The sequence below is a fragment of the Spermophilus citellus genome (genome assembly GCF_964194105.1).
Source record: "Spermophilus citellus genome assembly, chromosome: 6".
Taxonomy (NCBI): domain Eukaryota; kingdom Metazoa; phylum Chordata; class Mammalia; order Rodentia; family Sciuridae; genus Spermophilus; species Spermophilus citellus.
The window spans coordinates 79970889-79977848 of NC_138187.1; positions in this window are offsets into that span (position 1 = coordinate 79970889).

The following is a 6960-nucleotide window of genomic DNA, read 5'->3' on the forward strand; positions in this document are numbered from 1 at the left end:
TATGGTTGGGTTTGGAGAGAGGAAAGGGTCAAGACTTCCACTTCCTCAGGCTTCATTTGGTACTTTTATTATTCAGGATACCTCCAGCAAGAGGAAAATGAACATCATAATTGAACAGTAAATAAATAGGAACCTGGCCCATGAACCTGGGGATCCATGAGATGAAAAGTTCTCCCTAAGACTGGCTCAACCCAGTGGTACCAATTCCATGTCTCTGCAACCCTCCTGTGTCATTCCTAAGCCTCAGTTATATCAGCACATCCAGAGAGAAAGGGGAGTCATTTCCAAAAGTGCTCTCAAAGGCTGAGGCAGGAAGATTGAGAGTTCAAAGCCACCCTCAGCCACAGCTAAACAACTCAGACCTTGTCTCTAAATAAAATACATAACAAGGAAGAGGATGTGGCTCAGTGCTCAAGGGCCCCTGAGTTCAAACCCAGATACCAAAAAATAAAAAATAAAATATAAAAAAAAAGAATGTAGGGGAGAAAATGATTAAAATGCCCTTTCCTCACCTATCACAAGGGTCATGGCTAGTGGCCTAGAACAAAAAAGATTAACAAGAGAAAAAGTTTCATAAAATTGTTCAACTAAGTCTTATGTGACATGGAGCTTACAGAAATGAAGACCCAGACTCAAAGAAAAGTGTATTTTTATGTCAGTCTAGTGGATAGAGATGGAGAAACATGATTGGACAAGAAGGGGTATGATGTAATGGTAACAGGCTGACCAGGGGGCAGGGACTCCGCAAGGCCTGTTTGTTCAGATTCCTTTCTGTGTCCCTGTAAGACATTCCTTTCCCTAGGGTATGGAGCAGGATACCTGTCACACAGGACTTTGAAGGAGGTGGAAGGCAGAGGTCAACAGTGACTTTCCTAGGTTTTTATGGCTTGCTTTAGGGAGAATTCTAATCTGTATGACCAGCCTTGGGTTGAAAAGGAGGGCAGGAGAAGGTCAGAGATACATTGCTTCTGAGGACCTTCTACGGTCCTTCAGTTCAAAGCAGTCAACCAGCCAAGGCTGAGTTGACCTTGGGGTATTTTGTTCTGAGTGCAGCAAGAAAGACCATAGACCTGAAACTGCAGAGTGGTGGTGGGGGGACAATATTTGCAAATCACATAGCTGATCAAAGTCTGGTATCCAGAATATATGAGGGAACTATTACCATTCAAGAATTGAAAGACAAGTAGCCCAATTTAAAAATGAAAAAGTAAAGGGATTGGAATAGACATTTCTCCAAAGAAGATGTACACACAGGCTATAAGCACATAAAGAGATGTTCATCATCATAAACCATTTGGGAAATGTCAACTAACACCATATGAGATGCCACTTCTCAAACAGGAAGGTAGCCATACTCAAAAGACAGGCAGTGACAAGAGCTGGTTGTGGATCTGGGGAAATTATTCAACCTGCATATTGCTGGTGGGGATGAAAAAATGGTACAGTCACTTTAGGAAACCAGGCTGCACTTCCTCAAATAGTTAAATACAGATTTGTCAAATAACCCAGCAATTCTCATAAGTTTATACTCGAGAGAATTGAAAAGATATGTACCCACAAAAGTTTATACATAAATGTTCATAGCAGCATCATTCATTATAGCCCCAAAATGAAAACAACCCAAATATCCATTGACTAATGACTGGATAAACAGCATGTGGTCTTTCTATAGAATGGAGTTTTATTCCACCAAATCAAGGAACGACATATCGAAATATCCTGCAATTACACTGCTGGTGGGACTGCAAATTGTTACAGCCAATATGGAAAACATTTGAAGATTTCTTGGAAAATTGGGAATGGAACCACTATTTGACTCAGCTATCCCTCTCCTTGGTCTATACCCAAAGGACTTAAAAACAGCATACTACAGGGACATAGCCACATCAATGTTTATAGCAGCACAATTCACAATAGCTAAGCTGTGGAGCCAACCTAGATGCCCTTCAGTAGATGCATAGATTAAAAAAAATGTGGCATATATACACAATGGAATATTACTCAGCAATAAAAGAGAATAAAATCAATTTGCAGGTAAATAGATGGAGTTAGAGAAGATAATGCTACGTGAAGTTAGTCCATCCCCAAAACACAAATGCCAAACATTTTCTCTGATATAAGGAGGCTGATTCATAGTGGGGTAGGGAGGGGGAGCATGGGAGGAATAGACAAACTCTAGATAGGGCAGAAGGATGGGAGGGTAAGGAGGGGACGTCGGTTAGAAATGATGGTGGAGTGGACATCATTACCCTAAGTACATGTATGAAGATATGAATGGTGTGAATATACTTTGTATACAACCAGAGATATGAAAAATTGTGCTCAGTATGTATAATATGAATTGTAATGCATTCTACTGTCATATATAAATTAAAAAATTAATAAAAACAAAAAAGAAATATCCTGCAAAAAGGAGAAGCTTAGACGTGTTATGCCAACCAGAAGAAGCCAGCCATGGGAAAACCCTGTACCCTGTATAATACCATATACATGAAATTTCCAGTAGAGGCTAAGTGTATATACACACACATATGTGCAGACACAAACACATATGTATACACACGTGTGTGTGTGCAGTTTGTAGTTTGTGTGCTGAAGATGGAGCACAGGACCTTACAATCCTGCTGCTGAGCTACTTTTCCAGCTCTGAATTATATTTCACTTAAATAAAAATGGATGCATAACTTTATGCTTTGAGTATAGCCCTTGCTGTTCTGCCACTGGAACTTATTTTTAAAATGAACATACTTCTTTCTCTTCCTCTCTCCCTGCTCCTCCCTAATCTCTCCCTCTCCCTAATCCCAAGGGAAATAGGATTACCTTTCTTCCCCATCCTAGACAGAGCTATCAGTTCCTGAGTACACACCCATCATAGGAATGAAGTCATCCAAACTTTGGGGATGGCACCAGAAGACCTCAGAAATGACTGTCTCCCAAATTAACAAGTAAATGACAGTCCCACAAAGAACACATGGAATATAGCCTTTGAGTCACTTCTTTAGAAGCCTCCTGTTCCTGAGGATGGGCAGAATCACAGCCTTTGGGACAGGAGTCCCCTGTGTTTCTCCTCTGCTAGTAAAACAATAAACCCTCTTTTTCCTTTTTCTTAAAACCATGTCCTTTGTTGAGGGCCACAGCCAAGTCGGGATGACGCATGGCATTTTTGCCAGAAGTAGTGGTTGAGAGGTGACGCCAGCGAGCCATTAAGATGATGACTTTTGAGTTCTCGAGGGGATTCCTGAAGAGTTCGAATTGGTTGGGGAAGTGCCGGAGGAGGGATTTCCGGTTGGTGGTTCCTGAAAGAGCCCTGTGCGTCGTTCAGGAGAGTTCCTGGGGAGCGTGTGTGGAGTGTGCTGGTGGAGTTCAGAAATAAAGTTTGTTCCTGCTTGAGTGGTTCGTGATTTGTGCCCAGCCAGACTGCGGCAGTTCTTGTTACTCGATTGGCATCAGGGACAAGGACTGAGCTTTTAGCAACAGAAGGAAGAACATTTCATTTCCCTAAATTCTCAGAAATCCTCTTCTTCTCTGTCAAAGAACCAAGACCAGTGGCCTGGGGGCTGCTCTGTGTCCCGAGTCAAGTTAGGCTTCCTGGGAGCCCACCTTGCACCTGGGATCAGGCCAATCACCTTCAGCCCACAGCACAAGAGGAAATGGTATAAATTGTGGACGAACAACTGCAGTTTCTATTAGCATCAGATCAATATTGGCATCAGATTCACCATTTTAGGTTGGGAGCCATTTTATCTAGAGGTTCCAAAGTTTGGATTCTGAGGCAAAACTTCCCGAAGAATTTGAGCCTGCTGAAAAAAAAAGATCAACCCCACCCCAGCCTAAACTTCCAAGCAGCTTATGAGACTCCTCTGGCAGGCTATAAAGCTGCTCTGTGAGTGCTGACAGGATGCTGCTGTCCTTGGAGGGACACCCTTGCCCCTATGCCTCCCGTTACCGACAATAAATCTCTTGGGTGATGTTCCAGCGTGTGGCGTTGTGGTCCTTGGACTTTGCGTGGACTCTGCAAGTATCCTTTTTATTTCCATTCTTGTGCTCCTCCTCTCTGGACATCCCATATCGTGGAACCTGTTACCTGCTCTTATTCCATCAGAATGTTTGATGGTTACCTGGTTTTGGGTTACTAAATCATAAACTCCTTGAAAGCGAGGGCTTCTGGGTATGCCTAACAGCCAGCACTGTGTCCAGTCATGCAGGATAATCAATAAATGCTTATTAAAGAGATGACTAATGTGAAACATGTAAATATCTCATTCTGGCAGATGGTCAAAATCCCAATATCAGCAATTCATTGTCTGTGTGAAGTCATGCCTCCCAAAGCATCCTCCTGACAGGGACAATATTGACTCACTCAGAGCTTTGTGAGTTAGTTTATCAGCAACTTCAGACCCAGGGGACAGGGCTAGCCTGGGCTCCCCAGAAGTACAAACACCCAAGAGGAACTTGTCTACCTGATTAGTCTGGGGCCAGTGACCAGTGCATATGACAAGCTCCCTCTCTCCCTCTTTTATTGGGGGAGGGGTGGGAAATGGGTACCGGGGATTGAACTCAGGGACCCTCGGCCACAGAGCCACATCCCCAGCCCTGTTTTGTATTTTATTTAGAGACAGGGTCTCACTGAGTTGCTCAGTGCCTCGATGATGCTGAGGCTGGCTTTGAACTTGCAATCCTCCTGTCTCAGCCTCCTGAGCCGCTGGGATTACAGGCCAGCACCCTTCCTCTTATTTATTTATTTGGGGGTGGTGGTGCTGGGGATTGAACTCAGGGGCACTTGACCACTGAGCTACATCCCCAGCCCTATTTTGTATTTTATTAGAGACAGCATCTCCCGAGTTGTTTAGAGCTTCGCTAAATTGCTGAAGCTGGCTTTCCTTCCTCTTATTTTTTAATAAGAGGAATTTTAAAGTAGGGATTTATAATTATTTAAGCAATACAAATGTTTTGCCCAATTTGTTAGATCAAATATACACACATACACATCCCCCTCCCATCACAGACCACTTACACACAAGCACCTACACAGAGATTCCTCGCAGATTTCTGAAAGGGAAAAGAGGCATTTGACCTCTTGAAGGGAAGATAAGTGGAAATCAGCTTTTACTAATTTAAAGCAGGGCTTTGAGATGGTAAAATTAAATGTGAACAAAAGATAGAGATAATTTATCTGTTGTTTGAAGCCCTGGGGCCTCTGGTATGTAGCTTTTGATAAGATCTTACAGATCCCTACAGCTTTAATGACTTATTGTTGAAGGATTCCACTAGAGCCAAGTTTGTTCAGGAGAGCATTTAAGGAGGGCCATAGAAAATAATATAGAGCTTCAATTCTTTTGTTAAAAAACTTTAATAGTTTGGTAATTGATTTGGAAGAGCAAGGACACCATATAAGGTCCTTGCTTAGCATACGGATGGCCATCTTTTTTTTTCTTATTTTTTATTTTTTTATTGTTGGTTGTTCAAAACATTACATAGTTCTTGACATATCATATTTCACACTTTGATTCAAGTGGGTTATGAACTCCCATTTTTACCCCGTATACAGATTGCAAAATCACATCAGTTACACTTCCATTGATTTACATATTGCCATACTAGTGTCTGTTGTATTCTGCTGCCTTTCCTATCCTCTACTATCCCCCCTCCCCTCCCCTCCCATCTTCTCTCTCTACCCCATCTACTGTAATTCATTTCTCCCCCTTGTATTATTTTTCCCTTTCCCCTCACTTCCTCTTGTATGTAATTTTGTATAACAATGAGGGTCTCCTTCCATTTCCATGCAATTTCCCTTCTCTCTCGATTTCCCTCCCACCTCTCATCCCTCTTTAATGTTAATCTTCTTTTCATGCTCTTCATCCCTACTCTGTTCTTAGTTACTCTCCTTATACCAAAGAAGACATTTGGCATTTGTTTTTTAGGGATTGGCTGGCTTCACTTAGCATAATCTGCTCTAATGCCATCCATTTCCCTCCAAATTCTATGATTTTGTCATTTTTTAATGCAGAGTAATACTCCATTGGGTATAAATGCCACATTTTTTTATCCATTCATCTATTGAAGGACATCTAGGTTGGTTCCACAGTCTTGCTATTGTGAATTGTGCTGCTATGAACATCGTTGTAGCAGTGTCCCTGTAGCATGCTCTTTTTAGGTCTTTAGGGAATAGACCAAGAAGGGGAATAGCTGGGTCAAATGGTGGTTCCATTCCCAACTTTCCAAGAAATCTCCATACTGCTTTCCAAATTGGCTGCACCAATTTGCAGTCCCACCAACAATGAACAAGTGTACCCTTTTCCCCACATCCTCGCCAGCACTTGTTGTTGTTTGACTTCCTAATGGCTGCCAATCTTACTGGAGTGAGATGGTATCTTAGGGTGGTTTTGATTTGCATTTCCCTGACTGCTAGAGATGGTGAGCATTTTTTCATGTACTTGTTGATTGATTGTATGTCCTCCTCTGAGAAGTGTCTGTTCAGGTCCTTGGCCCATTTGTTGATTGGGTTATTTGTTATCTTATTGTCTAATTTTTTGAGTTCTTTGTATACTCTGGATATTAGGGCTCTATCTGAAGTGTGAGGAGTAAAGATTTGTTCCCAGGATGTAGGCTCCCTATTTACCTCTCTTATTGTTTCTTTTGCTGAGAAAAAAACTTTTTAGTTTGAGTAAGTTCCATTTGTGGATTCTAGTTATTAACTCTTGTGCTATGGGTGTCCTATTAAGGAATTTGGAGCCCGACCCCACAGTATGTAGATCATAGCCAACTTTTTCTTCTATCAGACGCCGTGTCTCTGATTTGATATCAAGCTCCTTGATCCATTTTGAGTTAACTTTTGTGCATGGCGAGAGAAAGGGATTCAGTTTCATTTTGATGCATATGGATTTCCAGATGGATGGCCATCTTAAGCGACAGCTACCATTTTAAGGGAAAAGTTTTGCTTTCCAGCCCAAGGGCCTTCCT